Genomic DNA, 26,349 nt, shown 5'->3' on the forward strand with positions numbered 1-26,349 from the left:
CTCCCGCAACGGTACGTTGTCAGACTACCAACTTAACACCTCCCCATCGTTGGAGAGCTAGCTTGGAACCGTTTGCCGCATTACTTCAGGCTAGTGGCCGAACTCTCCCGCCTTGCAGAGCCTTCAAATCAAGGAGTTCCTTTCATCCACGAGAGGAGGGAGAAGGAATCCCCTGCCATCCGGCTCTTCCACCTATCGAGCTCTATATTTTTTGGAACGAGAAGGACCCGAACGTGATGGGCAACACGGCTCCGCCTGTCAGCACTGTTCAGCATCTCTTCGACAATGTTGTCTGGAGAGAGATCCCCTGTGTTTAAAAACACCTGCTGACGAATCCCATCCCACCTTCCTCACGTAGACGCCACCCACAAAGCTCCCCGTCTCTGTACTTGCGCGAGACACTTACGATATACTTCCTTGCCAATAGCATCAGTCTTTACCTCTACACCGTAGAGGACAACAGACTGCGTTGAACTCTTCAGGAGACGTCGCCTGCTAGACCTAGAACCCATAATATTTTAATTGCTTTAATTTGCTCAGAAAAGTCCATCTTTGAGTCAAGAGTTAGCCCAAGGTGCTTTACTGCTGGTTTTAACCCGATTATCGACTGCTTATTCAAGGGCCTCCGACTTACGGCGCAGATTCTTTTCTTTGCAGAAAATCTTACCAAAGTATCTACGTCTCTGTTCTGAGGATGCCGGGCATCTGCATACGAAGTACAAAACCGTCTCTTCTCCCTCCTCCCAGGCATACAACCGAGGTCTCCACTCCATTTTTTTCCAGGTGGTAGTTTAAGAAGCTCTATCTCGTTACTAGGGTTTTCATGTCCCACTTCTAAAGTAGCAACAAAAATACCGAAATTGTGGATCCAGACCCTTGGCGAGTCAGCAGCCTGCTCCAATTGACTTTCGTTCGACGAGTATGTAGCTCTTTCGCCAATCTACCATGTGGGGGATCCAACTGATAAACCGCAGATCGATTCCATGCTCTCTTTCCGCGTCCCAGATGGCCGCAAATGATGCATAAGAAAGAGAGCCTTCGATGTACCTAAACTGAACCTTTTCCCAAAACTCTGAAGCCCATTTCCAATTAAATGTTTCAGAATTTAACTAACCTTTCCAAATGTTACGAAAAGCTTTCGCATACCATAGACCTACTCACGATCCATGTTCTTAGGGGCATCCTAAAAGTTTTGCTTCAGCTTTTGCTAACCCGACCTTGAACTTCACTTTCAATTTCGACTCGTTCGTTTAGGTGTGTCGAATAGAGATGAAATAGTCTCTCAGCTTTTTCCGCAGAAACAAGTGTTCCTAAGCCTCCTTTGTCCATCCCACCTGGTAGAATACACTTTCTCATCTTGTTCTTGGTAGTATACCTGAAGAGCTAGCCCTTTCTTGTGTTTGCCTTAGGGAAACCTTAGCCTTAGTATCTCGTAGGTGATTGCTTTCCTGAAGGCTCTGGATCTACCGGTCCTTGCGACTATACGCTGAAAGGTGCTGTCGTTTTGAGGTTGGAATGGCTTTTTCGCCCGGTGTGACAAGGGGACAGCAATATAAATAGGAACCCTGGAAAAGTAACGCAGCTACCGGCGTGGGGACAACTTTAGCGTGCGGAAAAAAACCCCAATCAAAATCGTTAGACCTGGTCAGATGGATTGGGACATAAACCGAATGGAAGTGTATCCGACCGTCCTAGTCCGAGCCGAAGAGGAAAAGTTCATCAGGAAATGTGCGACAGTAGTAAAGCGTATGTAACCGGTAACCTTTATCCAGAATAACGTCAGCAAAGGCGTCAAAAACGGACTGACGGAACTGAAGGAATTACTGGAGGGGAGATGCGTGAAAAACAGAAACAGCTCCACTTGAAGCTGAGAACACTGTAATCGTCAAACTGACCCCATGTAGCACACTGCAAAGCGAACTGTGAAAAAGCGGTAATAGGAAGACGTCCCTGAAAGAGACTTTACCCAAGTAGTTTCTAGGGCCCAAAAAACAAGGCGAAGAAGGACGAAAGGAAAAAAACACGCCACGCCACTAGAGATTCGTCTGTCCAAAGACAAGCAGGCTGTTAATATCAAAAACCAGTAACAGAAAACACGAGGAAACGAAGGAGGAGTCGACGGAAGGTAAGACGATTACGGAAGACCTCAGGGATGCGATGAAACCCAAAGACCGTTGTCTTCGAAAGTGTCTTCTATACGGGAAAAGAAGAGGATGGAGTGCTCGTTGAATTAGGCCCGAAGACCACCAGCAAGAATAAGTTCTACAAAGCCGTAAGAGACTACCCGGAGAGAAAACTCTCGTTTCTAGTCGATAACCTGTGTACTCTCTAGAAACCTGATATTTTAAACAAAACAGTCAAACTGGAGAAGGCCAATTCTCGGATAAATATCAATTTTGTGAATGCTCGAGGTCAGAAAAAAGCTTCCTAGGATAGTCTGCTAAGACTTAATATGCCAGAAGAATCGCATCGCTACGGTACACTGTAGGAGGCAATGTGGTCAGCATTGCGCTCGCCCGAGGTTATTACCCTGATTTCTCTCAGGTACTCATTCACAGCTGAATCAAGTGGTATTGGACATCCAGGCCCAATAACAAATCCCTCCGCCGCCAATGAGATACTTTGCGACCACAACCAGTACTATTTCGTAGGCGTGACCCACCACAGTGGCCTCCTCTGAAACGGGAAGGTTAAGTACATCATTAAACATGATGTTCCACAGTAGTGAGCCCAGCACCGAGCCCTGTGGGACACCCACGGAGACAATGTACCCGCCCAGCGCTCTAACCACTTGAGCCATCCAGATAACTTGATTTAATACTCGACTCGAAGATGAGCTTCTTCGAGTAAATGAAAGCTGCAACGGACATGACTGCAGCTCGAGTCTCGGTCTTGAGTCAGCTAATGACTAATATTGGAGACCCTACGTCTTCTTATGGGAGCAGCGCAATCCGTTTTGCTCTATGTCTCGAAGGTATTGGTTGATGCTCTTGACAAAGAGGTGCATCATAAGCGCCCTCCCCAAGTACAGAGACGAGTTTTGCAAGTGGCTTCTTCTTATTGCACTGTATTAAAACTGGCCATGATGATGATCGCGGAAAGGATCCCTGTTGCACTCTCCGCTTAGGAACGTAAAGCTATATAAAGTCGAACGAGCGAGGATTTGAAAGAGGTGGTTGCCCGTGAGGAACGTCAACACACACTTACCGAATGAGAACCCTCTTGGCAAAATGACTGGGCTGCACAGAAAGAATGAGGAGATTGATAATTTCCTCACCCAACTTGTAAGTGGGCATGGAGGATTTTTAGCCTTACCTGCATAAGATAGGGAAGGTATGATCTTCTGATTGCGTGTTCTGCAATGGAGTGGTTGACGAAATCGAACACACCTTTGTCAGAGAGATGCTGAGGAGGGCTGGATGGAGTCGTGTTATACATTACTCTCGGGATTTATTTGTTGCGAAGAAGATTGAACTCGACCGGTGGATGGACCAAATGGCAAGAGGGTCTTTGAACCAACAACTCCCTTCCTCCCATCCCCTCCCGTTAATGAAAGGATTTCCCTGACTTGAAGGCTTCCTAAGCCGGGAGAGCGCTAGTCCAAAGAAATGTGTCAAACGGTTTCAGGCTAGTGACAGGCAGGTGTTTAGTTGGTTATCCGATTTCATACCGTTGCGGAACTACCCCACTTCTCAGAGGATACATATATGTATTTTTGACCTTCTATTATTTTTTTTTCTTGTGTCTGAAATATATATTTACAGGAACTTAACCTAAATTCTATTGATCTGAGGACTTTCTCTTCCTCCTCTCCTACCCCGCAAAACTCATTCCTAAAAAAGGCATCCGCCAACATAATGGCCTGAGGAGGCCAGGACAGGAAGGCAACTTCAGAAACCGCGCTTAACTGCACATCTGAGGGAGGAGAGACAGCGTTTGAGGATATGATCTGTTGTGGATTTTCCTTCTCGACGGCGGCCCTCGGGTTCAAAGTTTTAGGGGCTCCGTGCGTGCGGTCGAGCCGTTTTTTTTTCACTTACAGGTTCAGCTTGCATGTTGATCTTCACATTCGGGTGCCGAACAACGCATCTGAAAAGGACCCCCTCCTCCCCCCTCCATTGCCGAGCTTGGCTATCATAGAGGCAAACTAGCGCATGTGGATGGAACTTCAATATTTGCGGGCGGTACTTCACGATCAACTTTGCCAACATTTTAGGTTTTTAGCATGGCTTTTTCTATTTCTCTCTCTCTTGGTCGTCTCAGGCCACTCTGGATAGTTTTTTGACCATCGTTAGATCGCATTGGTAATTACAGCTTTCCTGACGCTTCTCTTGCCTCTTTTTTTTTTGGGTAAATGCATTTACGCACACAGTGTTGGACTCCCGATTCGGTACGTCGTCGGACTACCAACTAAACACCTCCCCATCGTCAGAGAGCTAGCCTGGAACCGTTTGTCACATTACTTCGGGCTAGTCCCCGAACTCTCTAGCCTTGCGGAGCCTTCAAATCAGGGAATTCCTTTCACCAACGGGAGGGGAGAGGAGGAAGGGAACTGTCAGTTCAAGGAACCCCCTGCCATCCGGCTCCTCCACCGGTCGTGTTCTTAGCAACGAGAAGGGCCCGAACGAAATGGGCAACACGGTTCCACCTGTCAGCAGTCCTCAGTATCTCTTCGACAATGTTGTCTGGAGAGATATCCCCTGTGTTTAAATAGAGCTGCTGACGAACCTCATCCCACCTTCCACAAGAAAAAAAGTGTGGTGGGCGTCGTCCACAACTCCATTGCAAAACACAAAATCCGGAAAACGCGCCTTTCCAATCTTGTGCAGGTAAGACTGAAAACTTCCATGCCCACTTAAAAATTGGGTAAGGAAATAGTCAGTCTCACCATGCTTCCGATTCAGCCACGCACCTCAATAGTCAACCCGAGGTACTTTACCGCTGATTTTGACACGATGATCGACCCGCCGAACGATATGGGATGCAGGGTTGGAATTCTTTTTTTAGTCAGGATGACTACTTCGGTTTTTTCCAGTGCAAGGTTGAAACCATGAGTAGTCATCCATCCGCTTACCCGTCAAATCAATATGCCGAGTCTGCATTGCGCCTGTTCGACAGTGCGTCCAGCAACAAGCGCTGCGACATCATCTGTGTAGCCGACCAGGCGCGACTCTTCTGGCATGTCGAGTTTAAGCAGACTGTCATAGATAGCGTTCCAGAGGTCCGGCCCTAGGATGAATCCCTGTGCTACCCCCGACGTGACCTCCATCCACCTTTGACCCTCTAGTGTTTCATAGAGCAGGGAGCGGTTCCTCAGATAGTCCCTCAAAATCCGTAAGAGATAGTTCGGCACGTTGAAGGTATTGTCTAGTGTGCCCAGAATGTCTTTCCATCTTACGGAATTGAAAGCGTTTCTGACGTCAAGCGTTACGAGGAGCACCACCCGTCGAGTTCGGCGGCTATGTGCCTCTGCTCGTCGAATGGCGTCCACGACTTGCATGACAGCATCAATTGTCGATCTCCCTGCCCTAAAACCAAACTGCCGGGGAGATAAATCTCCGGGAGCGCGTATCGCTTCAGCGAGTCTACTTCTGATGAGCTTTTCGAGCACTTTCCCAGCAGTGTCAAGCATACATAGTGGGCGGTATGAAGACGGTAATTCGGGGTCGCCTTTCCCTTTAGGGATCAGCCTCGTAACTTTCCAGCGAGTAGGGCAAGCGTTGAATGCGCCGAGCAGTAGGTCTGGCCGGTGTTGGAATACTAGTTTGTATACTTCTGCTGGAATACCATCGGGTCCTGACGCCTTCTTGTTTTTCATTGAGAGGACTGCCTGTTCCAGCTCTAAGAGAGGGCTCTCCGCGCCGACGTCACCATCCCATACAGGGTACGCAGGGAAGAGTGCCCTTACAATGCGGTCCATCTGCTCGGTCGTAAGTGAACAGGGTTTCCGCAGAGCCCCGATTTTTCGGGTTACCAGTTTGTAACCGCGTCCCCACGGATCCCCATTCACTTTGTCGACCAAATCTTGCCAGCAGCAAGCTTTGCTCTTGTTTATTGCGCTGCGGAGTCTCCTTTTGGTTGACTTGTACCCCATCATTATGGTACATGACTCCCCTCCGGTCGCCTAGACGTTGTGTTAAGCGGCGGAGCCTGTGACACTCCTTCCGGAGCTCTGCCATTTCCACTGTCCACCAATACATGGAAGGTTTGCCGCGCCTCGATGTCTTCCTAGGCATGGAGGCTCCGCAGACCGTCGTTATCAGGTTCATAACTGAATTTACGATAGTGTCAGCTGTGGCGCCACCGCCCCCAGGAGTACCCTCCAACGTGGCCCCACCTGTTCCCAGAGTTTCGACAAACTTCCCGGTGTTCACTTTCGCGACGTTCCATACACAGAAAGATCGCTGGGGTGGCGCACACCGAGAGTTTGGGTCCACCACTTCGAAAGCAATGTATTGGTGGTCACTTGCCGAGAAGTTTTCCAGAACTCGCCACCCGTCCACCAGCAACACCAGTGATTCCGACGCGAAGGTCACGTCTGGAATGCTTCCTTCGCAGCCCGGGCGCCTGAACGTTGGGATGGATCCAGTGTTTAGAATACCAGTCCTGTTCTCGCCGCCATTTCCAGAATTTGTTTCCCTCTGGAATCTGTGTGAGGCATGCTCCATTCAAGTGCCCTAGCATTGAAGTCACCCCCGTCCATAATCCGCCGTGGTTAAGATAGCGTCCTCCAAAGCATCAAGCCTCCGACGAAAGTCTGGCATCGTCTCATTCGGCGTAAGATAGACACTAAAAAACATCATCCCTGACACCGAACCCAGACAAAGCCGTCCCTCGGCCTTGGGCAAGAACCCCCAGGAAGGTGCCGTCCCGAACCCAGATGGTAGGGGTACCTGATATGTCTGGGTGCCATGAAACTGGGCCCTTGTTTCGATACTGCTGACTGATGAGTACTAAATCAGCTTTGGTCTCCGCAGCGAACTGCGCTAGCAACTCGTGAGCGGTTGCACTCCGGTGCATATTGATTTGTAGGATGCGAATCATGTTGACCGTATCCTAGCTCTTTCCAGTTCTGCTCTGAAAACTGGACACCGCCCCGATCCAGCAGTGTGCGCAATGCTCTCCTCAGTCGCGCCACGATCCCTGCATAGGACGCAGCTTTCCTTTTCATTGCAGGTGTTCGCTTTATGGCCTGCCTGACCGCATTTACGGCATGTTGTCCTTCTGTAAGTCCCCGACAGTTTGCAGATGTGTGCCCATAATCCAAACATCTATAACATTTGGTTGGGGCGGCCCGAATTCGTATCCTGCACACTACCCAACCAATTCTTATTTTCCCGCTGTTTAGAAGCTTCCTCGCGTATTGCTCGCCAACTTCCACCACAGCAAGTTTTTGGCCTCGGGAGTTCGCGGAGGTGATACCAATCCAGACATTGGTTACCTCCGGGCATTCGTCCTTTTCCGTGAGACAGTCAAGGTCTCGGATTTCCAAAGCACACGTGGCTTCCAGGCTGGAAACCAAAGCTTTTTCTCCTAGAAGCCCCTTGACTGCTTCACAGAACGTAATTTTATTTATAGTCTTCGGGCCTAGTTCGACTAAGACTCCACCACCCTTCGTTTTACGTATAGAAGACACCTCCGCTCCGTTGTCTTCGGGTTTGATTTTGTAACGGATTTCGCTGAGGACTCCCGCAAAAGTCTTGCCTTCCGTCGGCTTAATCAGCAAAGCTGGCGATCTAGTCCTCCTTCGTCTCCTCACCTTTTCTTTTGGTACTCCGTCCTTCGTGTCCGCCTTAGTTTTAGGCAGAGGTTTTTCTGATGGCGCGACGTGTTGTTGTCTTTTGTTCCTCTTCGCCTTCTTCTTTTCAGCCCTGGAGAGTACCTGAGTGAAGTCTCCTTCAGATGTCCTCTCCTCCTTTCGTTTTTTACCAAGTTCGTTCTGCAATGGGCTGTCAGCGATCCGTTTGGTACTCATGGTGTTCTCCTCGGGAAGGGCGGTTGTTTCTGCTTCCTGCGGATTTCGTCTTACTTTCCATGTTCGCCTATAGTATGAAATCCTGTCCAGGAGCTCTTCCAGTTCCATTAGCCCGTTTTTCACCCCCTTGCCGATGTTTTTCTGGAGGAACATCGCAGATCGCATGTGCTTCACAACTGCCGTGCATTTCTTAATAAGCCTTTCCTCTTCAGCTTGCACCAGAGTAATCGACAGTCCTCCCGCTCGGCTTATATTCGAAACCATTTTATTAGTTTCGGCAGTTTCCACTGCGCCTCTTTCCCCAATTATAGCACTGTGCGGTATGGTCTGGGTTCCTATCTGTGTTGCAGGTGCCGCATCAATTTCCGAGTCTTTCTCTCCGTCTTCGCGTCCAGATGTCTCGTCGGGTATTTCAACCCTTGTTGCGTCCTTCGCTGGCCACTGGGGCGAACGGCGCATTTTCGTGCTGCGAACAAACGCAGCCAGCTCACTCTCCATTTCCACTATCTTCTCGTTTTGTTCGTTTTTATTCTCCATTTGAGTTGTTTACCAGCGCATCGTGTGCAAGGGAGCGGTCCGCAATAGTCAGTAACGGGTATACCCTCGGGGACATAGCCCCTACCCCAGTTCCCTGAGGCCTGACCTACGCTTAGCTGATCTCGGAATTCACGGACGGATCAGCGCTCGCTCGGAGCAATGCGGTCTACTAACACCGGTTCAATGCAGACTGCCCGACCAGGGTCCCGAAGGGGCTGGCTTCTGATACACGCCACAACTACCACCTTGGTAGAGCTAGGTTCACATCACCCCATCGACGTCGACAGGGAGTTGTCGACGGCTCCGGGGACTCCCAGTGTGTCCCGGCGTGTATCGGTCATTACCTAGGAGGCAAGTATTATGCCAGCTAGGGGGTCAGAGCTACTTGCTCTGGCACCTCGGGGACGCCACTCCCCGTATCGAAAACGACCCGTGAAGGATCGTTGACGATGCCTGCCTCTTCTACTGTGTATACTGCACACATCGACTAGACCTCATAGGTATGCCTTCATAATATCACGAAAGCCTCACATTCAGAATTTCTTTTGTAACGTCAACTGGTTTTCTCTCCTGCGGAATACAAATTTCTAAAGAGGAAAAGCTGACATATTCCTCATAATTTGAAAATCATACCCCATTCAATAGCTCCCCCACCATGCTCAGGTTTAAAATCAATATCGCAAATACAAAATGCTTAACAACAACATCATTTCGAAATGCCGAGATTTGAAAAAGAGCTAAATCTGCCACCTTTCTCCCACCTCTGTGACAGTGCCAATCACCCAGGCTTGGTTCCCATTAACACAGAAACTCCACTCTCATTTCATGGGATAAAACGCTGAAAAAGCGGTGCATGGTGGTAGGCGGTATTAGTGTAGATTTTTTTATAGTTCCCATTGGAACGTTTTATCAGGCCATTTCACAAGTTAATTGCTTTCAAGAGAGCATCTGAATGAAAGCACTCGTCACTTCCAAAGGACCTCATTAAAAGGGGCATACCACAAAAATACATATAATCTTGAAAGGGTATGACGGATGATAAATGTCGGAGAGTTGAAATTCTAATGAATGAAGAAATGGGAAGGGAGCGAAGAATCAGTCCCTGAGTAGTTGTGATCAGATCAGATCCTGATATATTCTCCACTAAAAGTTGGAGTTAAATGAACGAAGGATAGGGCACCGGAAAATGGATTCGATGAGAAGGCATTTTCGCCGGAAGAGAAAGAACCAAAATGGGATGTTTTTTCGGTATTTAAAATGGGCACCCACATTGGGCGCCAATATGTTAATGTACAATATTTGTTTTTTTTTACGTGGTGATTTACGTCTTTATAAGCCAATACTTATTGTTTTGTAATTTGAAGACTTATTGAAGGCTCTAAAGCACCACAGTGACGCAAAGACTCTTTTGTAATTTGGCGCCCAACGTGGGCTTGATGTTTCCCTCTTATTTGACATTACCAATTTTCCGAGCATAAATTACTAATTATGCGGAGTTTATAAATACCAAAACATGCAGGCCAGTGACTACTCCATAAGAACACAGAACTTCCGATAGAATGAACCTAAAACCTGACTACACCGGACTTCGGGATTCCCAGTATTTTCGACATTTAGTGAAGACCAAATTTTTTGGCTATTGTCACCGAATTCAAGGACACTAACTACACAGCGTTAACACATATAGAGCAGACGACCAGATAACAATGTCTGGGACAGTCAGATTCCAAAACGGAGTAGAATAATAAACGTTGAATACAAATCGAAGCTATGAAGGTCCTCACCACAAAAACTTATCGGCTACCTCTCCTGAAAAAGAGGGAGTCCTTGAAGGAAAATTGCATGAACCGCCAAGGACACACAAGCTGACATTCAATTGTAATTTCCATTCGCACTTCTTCTATAACTGTCCTTCAGGCACTCAGTTCCTATCACTTTACACTTCTTCCATAGAATACCGACTCGTTTAAACTCACCAGGATAATGACATGGGAGTGTTTTTTTCCGTCTTCAGTCGCAGGATGCAATGGAAGTCGACTGTTAGTTTTTCGTTTACATTTCAGGACATTTTTCTTACAATTCCCTTTCTCCTGTTTTCTTTCCTTTCTTTCCTTGCACCCTTGCAACAGTTTGCTCCATTAAAAGGACGATGGTCCTGCTAATGGAGTGAAAACTGACTTGGACTGAAGAATAGGAAACCATGCAACATTCATCAGACAAAATGATATCAAGCAATTCCGTTGGAAATTATATTTTTAACGCAAACTGTTTTTTCTCTTCCTTTGTTCGGGTACCACTTGTGGGGAGAACTTTCCAGGGAATAAAATATGTAGTGGACGCGAGTATAAAGGAGGAGCTTTAAGAAAGGTCTATAACTGACGAGCAATGCAAATTGCGAATAAATTGGTGGAATTTTCTTTTAATGACACCAGAATTAGTGGAGAGATTTGCCTATTTTATGGTTGTCTGACTACCGTTTTGCGCATTATGATATAATTTTCTCCACGTTGAAATTGATGCCGAAATACTGTGATGGGTGAGGCAGTTATAATACCTTCAGTGAAAGTGTCAATTTAGAAAAAGGGTATGATATTTATGGTTTAAACATGAGACCCCAACTAGCTTGCTTGACTTGTCGCCTTTTGCATCATCTCTTGGAATCTAGTTCTTCTACTAATTAATTTTCTTTGGTCAAGTCGATCGACCAGTTTTTCTAGAGGCATCAGACCATTCCCTACTATATCAAGTCGACGTTAGTTGGACTTATTTTAGGGGCTGAATTATCGTGCATCAGATTATTTTGTCCGAATTTAGTGCTGGTGGATATCTTGGTCCGTTGACAGAAGAACAACAAATTGCCGACAGAAACCCAAGTCTTGGGAAACCAGATCACGCATACCTAGATGTCAGAATCCAAAGGTGACAAGTCGACTCCGGCAGCAAGCTCGACTTTGCAGGATACCAACTTCGCTGACATTAGGAGGAACAATCGAATTTGTTCAAAGGAGAGCCAGGAAAAACACAGCAACTATTACTTCAAGACATGGTTTCAACAACTGCAGGAACTATGGCCATTATGTCACGAACGACATCCTAGGATACTTGCCGAGACTACAGCGAATCATCATCGACGTAAATCGACGATTTTGAGCAACACGAGGAACAATGCTTGGGGTTATTAGCAATATTCAAAGGTGGTATCATCCGGAATTAAAACAACGGCAGCAATGACCCTGCTCCATCAGCACATAGCAGGATACAGCCAGGCTCCACTAGGACAGATCGGATTGCCAAGATACGAAGTCCTTTTGTCAATACAGTGCACTGGCACATTTCAAGAGACTTCCCGGTTACTCAGAAGCTGGATCACAAAACGAGACAACTCTTGAGAATCCCGATAGGAGCATCGGCTAAAATTCCCAGTCTGGTTATGCTCTTGAGTTTCCAAACCAGCCGCTTCCGGTCACTAAAACTATCCTTGAACTTACTAAGAGCAAAGAATGGATGCGTGAAACAACGCAATCTAACATTTGCTACGAACTCCACAATATACACCAGTGAAACAAATTTAAAACGCTGAGCGTTGACCGACTCGAAAAGCGGCAAGGAAGCAACGCCTATGCTACAACTGCCTACGCAGAGGGTATGCAATCAACAATTGCCCATCCAAATTTAGATAATGCACGTGCGCCAAACTCCACTATACGGTGCTTCACACCAACCATATGGTGCGACCAAAGTGAGGCTCTATCAGCACCAGTCGCAGAGGCACGATTCGCCGAGGATGACACCCAGCATGCATCGATATTACTAGCCGCAGCCAAGGTTAAAGTTTAGAATTAACAACGCTGAGAGCACTAGTTCATTTGGGATCAAAATGGAGCCTCATCACTGAGTCAGCATCTCAACTGTTGGCTTTGAAACGTCAGCGCAGCGGTGTCCAAATATGTGGTCATGGGGTAGAAGCAAGGGTGTGTACAAACGAGGTGAGGGTCATCAATGTGACAGCATTAGAGGTGGTAAGCATTATCAACATTCATTCAGTAGTCCCGGCGAAGTTCAAGTTGCCTCAAACATTATCACGCAAGGATTCACCTGGTCTACCTGGGTTTCTCAATTAGAGGAGAGGCTAGGTAGGAATTTCAGAGGATATTTCAGAGAGGAGGAACATACAACCCGTACTTTCTACTTGTCACACCACGCCGTAGACAAAGAGCAGAGTACAACCACAAAGCTTCGGATGCATCCCAAACAACGCCATCCATATAGCCCGCAACGATACTTTGCTTATCGGGCCAAGCATTGACAGCCTCATCTCATGAGATGGAGAATTTATCGATACATCATCATGGCCGACATCAGGAAAGTGCATCGACACCTACAGTTGTATTCTCGAGACCAGAACCAGGACCAAGTGAAAAGTTTTACAGCAGGACTTTAGAGAAGTACTCCAAAACGAAGGGGCGCTTAAATTAGAAAAGTGCGCAGTCAACCATGACGGGCTGTTATCGACGATTCCCGACAACGACCGAAAACATAAAGTACCATTTTACATCCAGGGTAATCACATTAAGACGCTTGAATTGCGGTGCTATCGAGGCAAGGACTCGTTCTTAATCAAGGTGAAACTTGACGATATCAGGGAGGAAGCGCGAAGATTGGTCTGAACATCGAAGTCGACGGTAAACGACCAAAAGGAAAGCCGAAACAACGATGGCTTGATACGCTGGATGGGAATTTAAAAGCGTCAAGATTGCATCCAGATCAGGCATTTGATAGAGCCAAATGGCGAAACTGATCACGACGAGCCAACCCCGCTTGTTAACGGGACAAAAGCTGAAAAAAAGGAAGAAGCGCAGCGCATGAGTTAGAAGTAAAATGGGGCACGTTCCGAGCATAATTAATGACACTCGATAAATTGGTAATCCCACGACGACTCAACTATTCAACAACAATCCATAGTGTGGGCGGATGGACTCAGCACAGCATCCCTAGAAAAAACATAGATAATTGTGCTCATCACAATCACAATCACATCACAAATTCACTTATCAAAACCATCACCATTTTGCTTTGCATGATGGACACCGACTGGTCCATGCCCTCATCCGTACAAAATACTGGGTTGTCAATGGAACCACACCAGCAGAGACAGCAACCAGAAAGTGCATAGCGTGTTCTAAGGCTAACGCAGAGAGACACTGACGACTAGCAATATACAATGGAAATACATCACATAAAGTTTTTGGAACGGTGCACAGTTAAAGACCCCTTTCAAAGTTGCATCCTCTACCTTGGAAACCAAGGAGAAGGCAGGTTTGCAGAAACCGCCAATTCCCCCTCCCCCCCACTTTTGTCACCTCTTCTCCTGGATAGTGGACTTCCACGACAGTATCTCCTGCTTCAACTCTTGAGTTCATGAAAGTTCCATCCGGTTTCCTAAAAGAGTCTAACTTAGCCGTTCATCCTTTTTAAGGGCTCTGTACAACCTTCAAATCTCTCTTTCGGCTTTCTGTTTCTCTCTCTCTCTCTTTCTCTTTCTAAAGGAATCTTATTTCGAGCACTTAACGAACCTCTGATATTCACGTTGCGATTTCTGGCAGTGTAGGCTGTCTTCTTATTGCTTTTACAAGCACGTCGTCCACTTGATTTTCTGGGGTTTTGCAGTCCTTGGTCCTACCAGGGAACCATGTTAACACGTTTGCTCTTCTGCGCTTGGATAACACTTCTTACTCCCTCCTCTCCCCTTGCTAATAGTTAAAGATCACTTGATTCTTCATACGCTACCAGATCCCTCATTTCTTGCGCCTGCAAGGGGCTCAAAGAATCATAGGGCAAGTAAATAGAAGCGATCATGACATTTTTCGTCCCGCTATTAAACTGTCTTAAGATGACCGTATCTAGGTCCTGCGAACAGAATTGTCTTGTCTAGTATTGACATCAGGACACAAGCTCTCGGTCTTCATCGTAAGAGATCCAAGCCCCTTAACTGATTTTGTTAAATCGAATCCATAGCGCTTGAACCAAAAAAAAAATATTGTCAACCTTGTTGCCAGTAAGTAGATGGGGGCTCTGACATGCTTAAAGTCATTTTGACAGTTTCGCACTCCTCGAGTTGTTCAGATTCGACTCCATACGCTGACATTGAGCCAGTTCCCTTCATGGTCCTAACTTCCCTTTCTTTCGCTTGTTCCATTGAAGGTGCAGGAGAAGTTGCTAACAGGTAGAAATTACTCTGAAGTCCGCTCGCCCATGCTAGCCAGCCATACGGATGTTCTGCGCTGTATATAATATCCTCAGCGCCCCTGAGCACCTTCAGACTCTTTTGATTTAATTCAAACATCAAGCTGAAATCCTTTCTGTAGATGTGTGCGGCGTGGCACTCTTGAACCTTACTCCCCAGTGTCTGCCCGGATTCTGTTCACCCAGCATGCGAATGATATCCTCCTCATTCCTTCCAGCCCCAGGTATCCACCATCTGACATGCTTCGTCCTGAACAGATCGGTATTCACAATTGTGAGCTTCGACCGACTACCAGAACACAAAGCTGGGATTACCTGTTGGAGCCACTTTAAGGCAGTCTTATCAAGGCATTCTAAATGGAGTAGCCCTACACGAAAACCTGGACTACGTTCAAGGCTCGAGCCTTCTTCTTTCTTCATTCACGAAGGATGGTAAATTGTCCCTCTGACATTTAACGATATTTCGAGGAAACTCCCACTACAGCGATCAACAACAAGCCTGCCAGCTTGAGTATACGTCCTCTTCTTTTCCGCCTTTGTGGCCGTAATCTTAGAGCGGAGACCAGCCTGTAAATTCTAAATTCCTCTAAAAATTACCGCATTTGGTGATGGAATAACGTCTACGTCCGCATCCCCTTCCCCATTTTCCGCAGCGCTGTTCTCTGCCGTGTGCTGGCAACCGTACCGGCATTAGACTAGTGGCGTCTACGTCACCAGCTTCCCTCTCTTCCCCTCTTCTTGGTAAGAGCGGCGGAAAGGGTCCCTACAGTTAGTATTTAGACTTTTGTTAGAGAATCGGGAAATTCCTAAGTCTGCCCTCGACTTTGGACCAGTTGGAAAACAATATACTTCCACGGTTGTGGTCCACGAACCCCTTAAAAAAAGTAGCTTACCAACGACTTCGCCACCCTATGCCACATTACCAGAAAGATAAGTTCGGGGTGGTCGGAAGCCTTTTGATGGTCTTCCGAGAGACGTTTTTGGTAGGCTTCTTATCCACAATTATGAATACTGAATAGGCGGAAGGAACACTTTTCTTTTATTCTCAATCCGATGAAGGTTCATCTCTTGGGAATGATACCGCAACTTGCGAATGAGGACTTTGAAATTGACGCACTAAAACTCAGTAAAGCCGCCGGCCTTGATGGATTTCCTGGGGAACTTTCAATTGCAGCCCTAGCAGCCTCATTCGTAAGTTCCGTTGGGTTGGATTAAACGTTACCTCCATTAAGATTTTGATATTTCGCCAAATTAGCATTCGTGAACCTAGACCCTATTTACAGTCATGGGTACCAAGAAAGACCATTCCAAGCATGCAGTCATCATTGATATCGGCAACTAGAAATTCATGGAAAACTTCGAATCCCCCAATCCAAACTTCGCCCTATATTTTGGCCGCTTCCGCTATTCGGAGGACATACCGTCCCTTTCCATGCGCCCAATCACCTTCTACTAGGATCAGTCTGGTCGTACTAGTGTCAATTGTTATAACACAGTTCAACCTTTCACCGCTAATGTCGCTAATGCGAAGATCGTATTCGCCACGGTGAAGTCGACAGACAGTGATGGTAGTTCCGGGCACGGCGATTCTACCAGCCAACTTCGACCCCACAAAGTTGATACTTACTCGTTTTCCCCCACTCGTAGACAACGTGTGGGGTTTCGAATCCTTCACAAACTGAACAACGATTTTTTCTTACCCTTCTGCAGTCGCGTCTCAGATGTCTAGTCTGATCGCAATTCCGCCGACAGTTAACTGCCTGTTTGTTCCTCCATCCGTAGGCGGTCATTCTTTGGCATTCACATTTGTCCGTTACTTCTCGAATTCTAGAGTGAGTCCTTGATGTGTGTTTCGCGACCTCAAATTGGAGACTGTATGTTAAGGTTTCCTTCAAAGTTTTCTTTTCTCCCAGTTTCAATGCGTGCTCCAGTTCTGCAAGACTCAGAGCCTGGATGAACGCATCCATGGCAGCTTTTCCTGGTCCATTGTCGGAAAGGAAAGCAAGACCAATCTTTTGATGTCCTGGACGAGTTATTGTTGAGTGTCCTCACTCCTCTGGATTCAATTTCAAAGCTGTGCTCTTCATGTGCACTCCCCCTTATTGAAGGTCATGGTGGCCTGTAATATCTCAAAATTAATGCATTGGTCCTTTCTGCCTAACCCTATCAATTGCTTAACGCAGCAATCTCGAACTGGATCTTGTAAATATTCCAGGAAATTTGTCCATCAAACACTGGTATTTTTAGATTTGTCTGACCTTCTGATAATGGGCGTGTTAAAATTAGCCAAGTCCATTTTTTTCTCGTTGACCTCCTTCGTTTGTTGATCTATTTTGGGGTGGACGTCTCTTATCTGCAAGTTAAGTTGGCATGACAGTTGTCTCAACTCGCTTGCTTATTGACTCATTTTGGCCTTGAAGTCCTTCTTCAGTTCACTTAGGCCAGCTTTCAGCCCCTTAAACCACTTGTCTGATAATTGGAAGTTTTTCTTTCAGCAGCTTCCCCGGTCTCCTCGGGATCGCCTTCGATGCAGACGAATGAGTTCGAATCATGTTATCTATACCAGAATTTGACGTATTTTTGACATTCTCATCTAGGTTTACTTTGACGGTTGTTTTCCGATCAGAGAAAATTGGCAACAATATGTCATTCAGCCTCTTTACTCCTTTAGATTTGGTAGGAGTCGTCTCTATAGCATTATGGGGTTAAATAGCCTTTTTATCGGAATCATACGGGTCGCAAATATCCTGATTACCAACATAATCTTAGTGGGTTATGCCAGTTATCCAGCTCGTTGTTCTTTTTGGGAGCTGACTGGGAAACTAGCTTATTGAGATGGTTCCAGTTTACTTTGAGTTCCTAAAAAGGATATAACATGAAAGTCGATTTTATGTCCGCAGATACATGGAGCACTACACGAAAACGTTTGGCAGTCAACTGCTGGATGGGAGAGGGCTCAGCAGCTTACCAACAACATCAACTACGCCAACATAATACGTATCCCAAATACCAGAATCTGAAAGTGTAATGAAATTGAATCCATGAATTCATCACAGCAAATCGTGTTCAGTATCTTAAGCTTCTGGTATCGAATCAGCGCTGATCTATCTTAAGACGGAAGGGGGCTTTCAGAAAAACCAATGAACCGACTAAGCCTATAAAAAACACGCAGGTAGCACTTCGGCCTTCAGCCAGTATCATATGATCCTCCCCTCCAATGCAAAAGGAAACAACTGAACCAGTTTTTGTGTGTGAACTGAGTACCTCAAATGAACATCCAATTGCTGGTATCCTGGACCCTCTCACTCTATTATTGCACAAAGCAAAGTTCCGGCGGAAAACTACTTTATTTCACCACAACCGAAATAAGCAGGGTTAATAATTTATTGCTCTGTATCATGGAGCTAAATTGGTCAAAATTTTATTACCTTATCAGACCTGAGCTCAACGAATTACAAAATTCAGAGAAATACGATGGCAAAACAGTCTACACATATCGGAGCTATAAATTAATTCAATTTCAGATATTATAATACCTGATAAGACACGTAATCCACCACTGATAACAGAAAATTAACTCCAATAAATAATACAAAATAATAATAGATCTTGGCCGATTACTTAGAAGAAGGTGGACTCACATCGAATTAAATCTCATTCATCATCCTCAACGACGCAAAAACAATGCATGAAATGAAGCCTCTTTGGTATGGACCGAAGACGTACATATAGGGCTATCCGACCTACACGTCAATCTACGAATCCCGATGAACCACGCTCCTCGTGGACAGATTCAGAAGTCGTTACAACCAAACCGAGCCGGATTCATACAACAAATATGCACTCCGAGTCAGTGGGGACATGTTGACTCCGAGCAGAATCCCGCATACCTAGAATCACATCGGAAAAATTCCACAAATGCAACCACTAATTCTTTGAACCAATATTTTTTAATGAGATTCCAGAAACATGGACTGAGAAGAACCGAAAATACGACCGACACCTAGAGAAGTTGATATTCCAGTGGAGACCAAACAAGCAGCCTAGGACACATTGACTTGCTGATCATGATGTTGTATGCGGGTCTGCACGGAACTCCTTCTGAAGTGATATCGGACAAGAAGTCTCATCAGAGGTTATTTGCCACCCGGAGAACGGGGATTGCCCTCCGAGTTAATATGTCTCAGAAAAATTCCTGGAGCCGGGGTGATCTCAACCCGGTTATTTGCGGTTGGCTCCTAATGGGACCTCCATTAAGGTTGCGATTACGTTCACATCGCAAACAGAGACTTTCGAGCCCCAAGCCTGTTGTTCCACTTACAACTGGGGTGGCGTACTCTTCAGTTCCGTAGATACTTTAAGTAAGTCTTGCATTCACCAGTATCAATGCTGAGCCAGCACTCAGTGTAAACTGGTACAACCGGTCAATTGTGGTCACAAAATCAATCCGTATCTTAAGTAGACCGTGGGGTTGGGCCCACACGACGGAAACTCTAAGCTGAGTGGGACGTCACCTCGAAAAGTATTGCTTTTCATTTTCTACCACCACGATCACCGTATTTCGACGGACTATCGAAACGGCAATAAGGTTCGCCATACACATATTGATATTCAAAATCGGAGCTATTCTGAACTCAGGACCAATAACATTTTTACCAACCAACCCAAACGACTTAACGCCGATATCTCTGAAACATTTTGTTATTGACGAACCTATGACCAGTGCCACTGACGCATAATCACGAGATCTGAATTAGGCTGGTTTCTAGACCTCGTGGTTATGCATCAGTGGCATTGTTCATAGCTACAAATATGAGGTATAAAACACAAATTCCTGAATCGTTGATACTCTCAATCTTTACGCGAACTACAACTTCAATATAAGTATATAAATATGCGCACACCCAATCATGAGATAGTACCACCACCGATTGAATCTGATGAGGAAAAATCTTACCAGAAAACAGCTGAAGTAGGGTGTCAGCTGCCAGCACGGGAGAATCATTGCGGGAATTTCAAACTTCAAAATGAAGAGAAGATAATTATCAAGCTCATCGGTGATTTTTAGTAAATTGAGCTAATCTAGTTCTACTGGCGTTCAACCCTCCTGGCTTCCCTAGACGCCCGCAATCTTCCTCTGCTGTTTCGCGCCATATGCTCTTGGGGCCATCTTAGGAGAGTGGGTCTCACTGTATACAAGCAATACAATTGTCGCCCTTCCTTAATATGTGACCTATCCACTGCCACTTCTGCCTTATGATCTCATCGTATACGGGTGACAGGCCTCTGCACCGACCAAGTTGTTCGTTTGAAATAGCATCAGACCAGCATACTCCGAAGTTGCGACACAGAAAGTTGTTCACGAACGCTTCGAGCTTTCCAGTGACAATGGTGATCACTTTCCATTACTGCTACCCCATACAGCAACAACAAATGTCATCAGCGTAGTCGCAGTTTTTGAGGAAAGATGCCATCGTCCATTAAACTCCTCTGCGTCCTCCAAGCAGGGCGGCATGAAGAGCGTCACCAATAACAAGAAAAAATAATATGAGAGTCAAAATGCCTCCCCTTTCCAATTCAAATTCCTCTGAGATTTTACTTCGAGGGCCATCTTATTATTCCATTGAAGATCCACGATGCATGTTGTACAAAGAGAAAGAGAGACTGGAAAACCACTACGGTGGAGGGAGTTACCAGGTGTCCGGCATATTGGAGCGCTAAATGAAGTTGATATGGATCAACTTCAACCATTGCGAGTCAGCTCAAGGCCCGCTTTCACAGAATCAAAAGTCGACATTGCAACAACCTGCGGACTTTACCGAAACTACAATAGTGCCAGGTTGGTTGAAAACTGTCCTGGAAGCGCATACAAAAGGCCAGGCATACAAGAAGCAATGGCGTACCCGGGAGCCGGCTTTGTAAAGGTAAAAGTCAACGGCGTGCATATCTTCAGCTGTCGCCCCTCTTAGCGCAACATTAATGCAATTTGAGGAGATGCTGGACAGCTTGGTGTTGGACGCCATAGCCCTAAAATTATTCCCGGCGATTTCAATGCGTGGACCTTGGACTGTGAAAGCCCAGAGACGAACATCAAGAGCCAAGTCCTGTTTGAGAAATTCGCAAAGCTGGACATTTGCTGCGTGCTCACCTTCCGAGGCAGCAGGCAAGGCTCAGTCGTCGATTTGACATACCTCAGTACCTCGTTCGTCAGAGGAATGGTCTGGCGGGTGAATGAACACTAGACTCACAATTACCACCAGGCCATCTTTTTTGACATTAGAAGTACAGAAGGCGACAGTCAAATGAGTTAACAGAAGTGGGAAAACCAGGATAGTTGGTTAGTTCACTGGGGTTTCCGAAGAGGAGGTTTTCCTGGCGATTTTAGAAGGAAGTCGTCAAATGTGACTCAGATATGTCAGCGTATAACTGAGGCATGCGACTTTACAATGCCACACCGACATTTCCACCACAGTACGAAACCCAGCTACTTGTGGAACCAGGAAATCTCGCTGCTGAGATCATCGTGTCTGCTAGCGGAGGGTTTGTCAAAGGGCAAAAGGGAAGCCAGCCAGATAGAGAAAGAACAAATACCAGCATGACCGTGAAGGAGCTACGAGAGATCTGTCAACGAATTGGGAAAATAAGGCTCGGGGATTGGACAGGATTCCCAACAAAGCCCCAAAGTTGGCTACTAAATTCAGGCCCATATGGTTCATAAGCACATTTGAATCATGCATGCTAGGAAGGCGAGTTTCCCGCCCAGTGAAAACGGCAGAGAGGTTGTTTCTGCTTTCGAAGTTCCAAAAAACCATCTGACGCACACTCATCATATCGCCCTGTTTTTTAGACACAATGGGAAAGATCTTGGAGAAGGTGATATACAAAAGGCTTCCTCCGTTCGTCGAGCTAGCGGATGGTCAATCGAAGTGGCAGCATGGTTTCAAAGAGCACGTTCCACAGTCGGTACAAGCAACGGTCGTAGATTTAGCTCGGAATGAATTGGGCGCTGGTAAGCGTTGTACGGTAGTGACAATGGATGTCCGGAACGCTTTCAACGTGCACAACTGGCCTTGGATTTAAGACACCCTGGCTTTACTGGGTTATCCTCGTTAATTAGCTCTGGTAATCGAAAGTTACCTCATCTTTGGTACGAAACGGTTGATGAGCCCAAAGGATATTTTGTGACTGCAAATGTTCCCCAAGGTTCCGTATTGAGACCCCTGCTATGGAACAAAATGTAGGATAAAGTTTTTGGCCTTTGCATGTCAACGAAAGCAAGGTTTTGCAAACGACCTAGCGGTGGTAGTAGCTTCGAAGCGTGGTTATAAATTGTTATACTGAATGGCTGGAAAAACAGTACTGTCAAAATTCGGGTTGGTAATCATGCGGTCGTTTCAAAAGCGATTATCAGATGCCGGACGGGGGGGGGGAGGGAAGGGTTGGGTGGTCGATGTCAAGTTGAGCGCCAATGGGTACCTCTGGCCTATGCACGAAAAAAAGCTAGCAAAGGTTAGTTGCAAAGCCAAAATCTGGGGGCCGACTGCTTACTCTAGAGGTGGTAAAATCCAGCTTACTGTACGTGATTCCTGTCGGAACTGAATCTCACGGTGAACCAGAGAAGGGTAAGTTTAGCAAACCGGCTAATCACGCTGAGAGTGTACGGCGCCAGTAAGGCAGTGTAAGCCATCGCGATAATGATTCCCTTGGATATTCTAGCGAAGGAAGTGCACTTTCTCTACCAGCAGTATCAGAGATAGCAGCAAAGGTGGGCAAGGGTGGGAACTGCCGAAAAAGGTGGGAGAACCCATGTACTCATCCTGTGTACTGGTATCGCTGCGAATTAGACGAGTCTCCAAACTATCTTGAATGCACCACTGCATCTGAGGAGTTGGAGCTTGTTAAGTTCAAGATTTGCGATTGAATTAATCGCGTGACTAAACTGCCCAGGTGATGGGGCAAAAAAGCAGAGCTTGTCCTACAATTGTTCAAAGAAGGTGCACGGAATCAGCTACTCAATTAGTTGGTCAATGAAGGCAATTTGTAATTTGGCTACAAATGAAGAGCTAGCCGTTGTTTTTTATGTCGAAGAGTTGGGATCGTCCGAGGACCACCGCCGCTTCGGTTTTCCATTAGCCGCAGGTGACCCAAACGATCCTTTCCCTTCAACCTTGGCACAGCCGTGGGTTGTGATTTGCCTGAAGGCGGTCTTCCCGGAGGTGGTCTACCCGAAGGTGGTTTGCCCGGAGACGGTTTGCTCGGAGGCGGTTTGCGCGAAGCCTGCTTGCTGTCCGTGGACAGGTGCTCACCCATGGACAAGACTTTAGCCTCAGCAGGTGGCGCCGATTGGATTGGAGCCTGGGGTCAGGAGTGCCGACAGCAGGGGCCTGCTTCGGCTCTTCCGTTGCGGACTGGGTCCCAATTAGATTGGTTCCCACCTGAGTAAGCGAAGTATCTGAGTCTAGACTCAGGTTCTGCATCGATGAGCCTAGGGTTGCGCTTTCACTCGGGATTGGATCGTCACGATCGAGATTTAATTGTAGTTTTTTTAAAAGGTTTCTGTTTTTTTTTCTCATAATTAGCTGTCATGTCAGTTCTATCAAGGAAAATAAGTCGATCTCGGTAGAGCCCTTTTTTGCCGAGACAAGGCTTGTTGAAACTGGGGGTCGCCTGGTATCCAGAGTTCACCGTTTACGGCCACATCTTACCCTCAGTGGCCGTTTAGCCTTCGGCGCGATAGTCACACTTTGCTTGGGGTGTTGATTACCGGTTGGCTTCAGGTATCACCTCTCGTTTCCAAGAGGATCTTCCTATTGAGCTCGCTCACCATGACAAGGTAGGTGATTGTCGAGGAAGCATGATATGGAAAGGTGAAACTACACTTTGGTTACGGGTGACATTAATCCTGTCTCAGTGAGCTAGCTCGGGTTACTTAGTATCTCCAGCTGTCTTCCATTGACCAACTGACTGGATTACCTTCTTAGCCCAGGACGGCCTTTCACGATTGCGATCGACGAAAAGGAGAACCAGGTCTAGCTCAATTTTCCCCACCTCTTACATCATATCACCCTGTCACAACCTACGAAAAGGCTTAAGGAGAATTACACTTGAGACTCCAGACAAAATTATATCTTTCAATTGCCACAAAGTATCCTCACACGCCATTTTCCAACATTTAGCTGTAATATCACTTCATCTCACAAAATAACCCAAAACTTTCTCGGATTCCGTCAACACCTTCAACCCAGTCCCGATTTCCCATGACTCTTGCCACCTCTTTCCTGAATCCTCAGGCATGATTTGACCTGAAAGAAAAAATTGGCCATAAAGTTTAAGTGGCCGGGACAACAATTTTCACTTAAGGATTCAATTCAAAGTTTGTGCATTGCTCGTATGTAGCTGAAAAGTCCTTTTCCTTGTTCCTTCAGCCTTTCGAATGTTTGCGAGGTGTGCTCCTTTCGTTCGCATCGATTTTCTTCCTCCTTTTTGACGTCGGGGGACTTAGCTATTATCCTTTGGAATAGTCAATTGGTTGATTGGCCCCATTACTTTATGTTATTTCGGCAGGAAGTTGGAGGCTAGGAAAGTTTGTGTAAACGGCGATTCGTTGAAAATGAATAATAGCTCGTTTACACAACGTGGTGTCGATTAGGGATTGCGTCGGGAGCTGAAGGAGTCATGGTTGGGTGTCCTTTTGGATTGCTCAGCTATTGATCGAATCCGGAGTATCGTTGCAAGTGCATTGCCTCGCGAAAGGACTATCTTGATAAGGGCTATTCGCGCTCTGGTCCTTTCCTAACATAAAACCCCCATCCAAGGACACCCCACCCGACCCTAATGAAAATTATCGAACAGCATTTTAGTGACTCAATATTCAGGCGAAATGGGGACCATTCATATTTCAACGACTTCCCTAATAGCATCGCACAATAACATGTTTTCCTTCCATTCCGATCATACGTGGAATGGCATCTGATACCGCTGGAATATGTTGACATTATTGCGAGGCGATTTCGCGGCAAAGGACGAGACGGAGCCAGGAGCAAAGTTCGGCAGTCACATCTCATTTTACGCTTAGTGCATTATTAACTCAATTATGTATTTATACGCCTGTCGAACATAAATATTTTGGGCGATGATATCGACATGTCATCGATAAAAATGTCCTGATGGGGACGTGGGGGTGGGGGGTCGAAGCGTTCGGCGGTATATTGCGATAATTTCCTTTCCGAAAAACCCAGCAAATGTGTTCATATATTAACCGTGTTGGGGCTCGTGCCGGGACCATGTCGAGGCTCGGCTTAATTTTTGGCAACATTCAGGCTATTATCATTCAGGACTTTATGAATTCCCATCACGTTTGCGGCTTATCAACCCTAAAAGTAATGTTCGAAATATTATTTTCATCTTTTTCGATTATTTTTCGACATTTTTACTGACAACTGATGGTTGACGATGGGTTTGTTGGCTCATTTGACGAAGGTTCTTCTCGTAAAGTAGATTGAAAATAAAGGAGATGAGCAACATTTATTTTTTCTCGAAATAGCCCCATCATAATTTTTATGAATTAAAATGAAATCGCTATGAAAATATGCACATATAGATTGATAATATCCGTTATTTATATCCGAAGACTAAATAAAAAACAATCATGTAAGGGGGTGGAGTGGGACTGTTTTAAGGACCTCGCGGGGCCACCACCTTAAATATTCCGTCCTGGCAGATTGGCATTGAGACTTTTGGAATATTGCATTGCATATTTATGGCGTGTCGTATTAGGGGTAGGATAAGGTATATATTCTCTCAACACCATAAATATAAATTATATCTATTGGAGGAAATGGCCATGGCCATGCCTACATATATCTAAATTCAGCCAATCATTGGGGTTACCTAGCCCACATAGCGCACTGAGTGCCTTTTCGACATCTATCTATTCATGAGATGAGATTCTCGGGATGGCAAAAGAAGCAGAACTGTTTATTTAGGATTATAAGGGTTGTGCCTTTGGGGATTGTTATTTTTTATTAATGCCGCTGCGACATTTCTCGCTCTGGTTCGTTCTCTCTGCGAGGAATGTGATAATAAAATCGATTCATATTGAGGTCAATGAATTTGCTGTTTGTTTGGAAAGTGATTTTATTGATATCGTAAAAAAATGTTTTTATTAGTGCAGATATGAATGAAATCTGCGAGTGTTGAAATATTATATGTGCATACGCATCTACTCTCGCGGCACAATAGCCAAAATCTCGATGATTTTTAGATTTATGAAATCGAATTTTATTCCCGATAAAATTGAAAAAAGCAACGAAGTACTCGGCTTGATGGTAATGGTTATTGAATCATTGACGTATTCTCTATAGGGCAATCAAAAATTTCAATTTTCATCAAATATGGTCCCACCAGGCACGATGCTAATTGGTTTCAGACACTTACCCAGGATAAGAAAGTGGAAACCCGCCTTAACTACTTTAACCACTACAATTTTCGGCCGAACCAATCATCCCCCTAAAAGTTACTTAATTGTTTAAGAAATAAGTAAAGCCGTCAATCGGTAACCAAGTCGCGGGACTCCAGCTATGAACGGTTTTGTG

At 45.8% G+C, this 26,349-nt stretch overlaps 1 protein-coding gene across 2 annotated transcripts in view; it reads right to left on the minus strand.

Moving 5' to 3' along the window:
- LOC119654509 (TWiK family of potassium channels protein 7) overlaps nucleotides 1-26,349 on the minus strand; it is a 644,233-nt gene that overhangs the window by 377,304 nt on the left and 240,580 nt on the right. The gene's annotated exons all lie outside the window — the stretch shown is intronic.

The sequence above is a fragment of the Hermetia illucens genome, chromosome 4 (assembly GCF_905115235.1).
Source record: "Hermetia illucens chromosome 4, iHerIll2.2.curated.20191125, whole genome shotgun sequence".
NCBI lineage: Eukaryota > Metazoa > Arthropoda > Insecta > Diptera > Stratiomyidae > Hermetia > Hermetia illucens.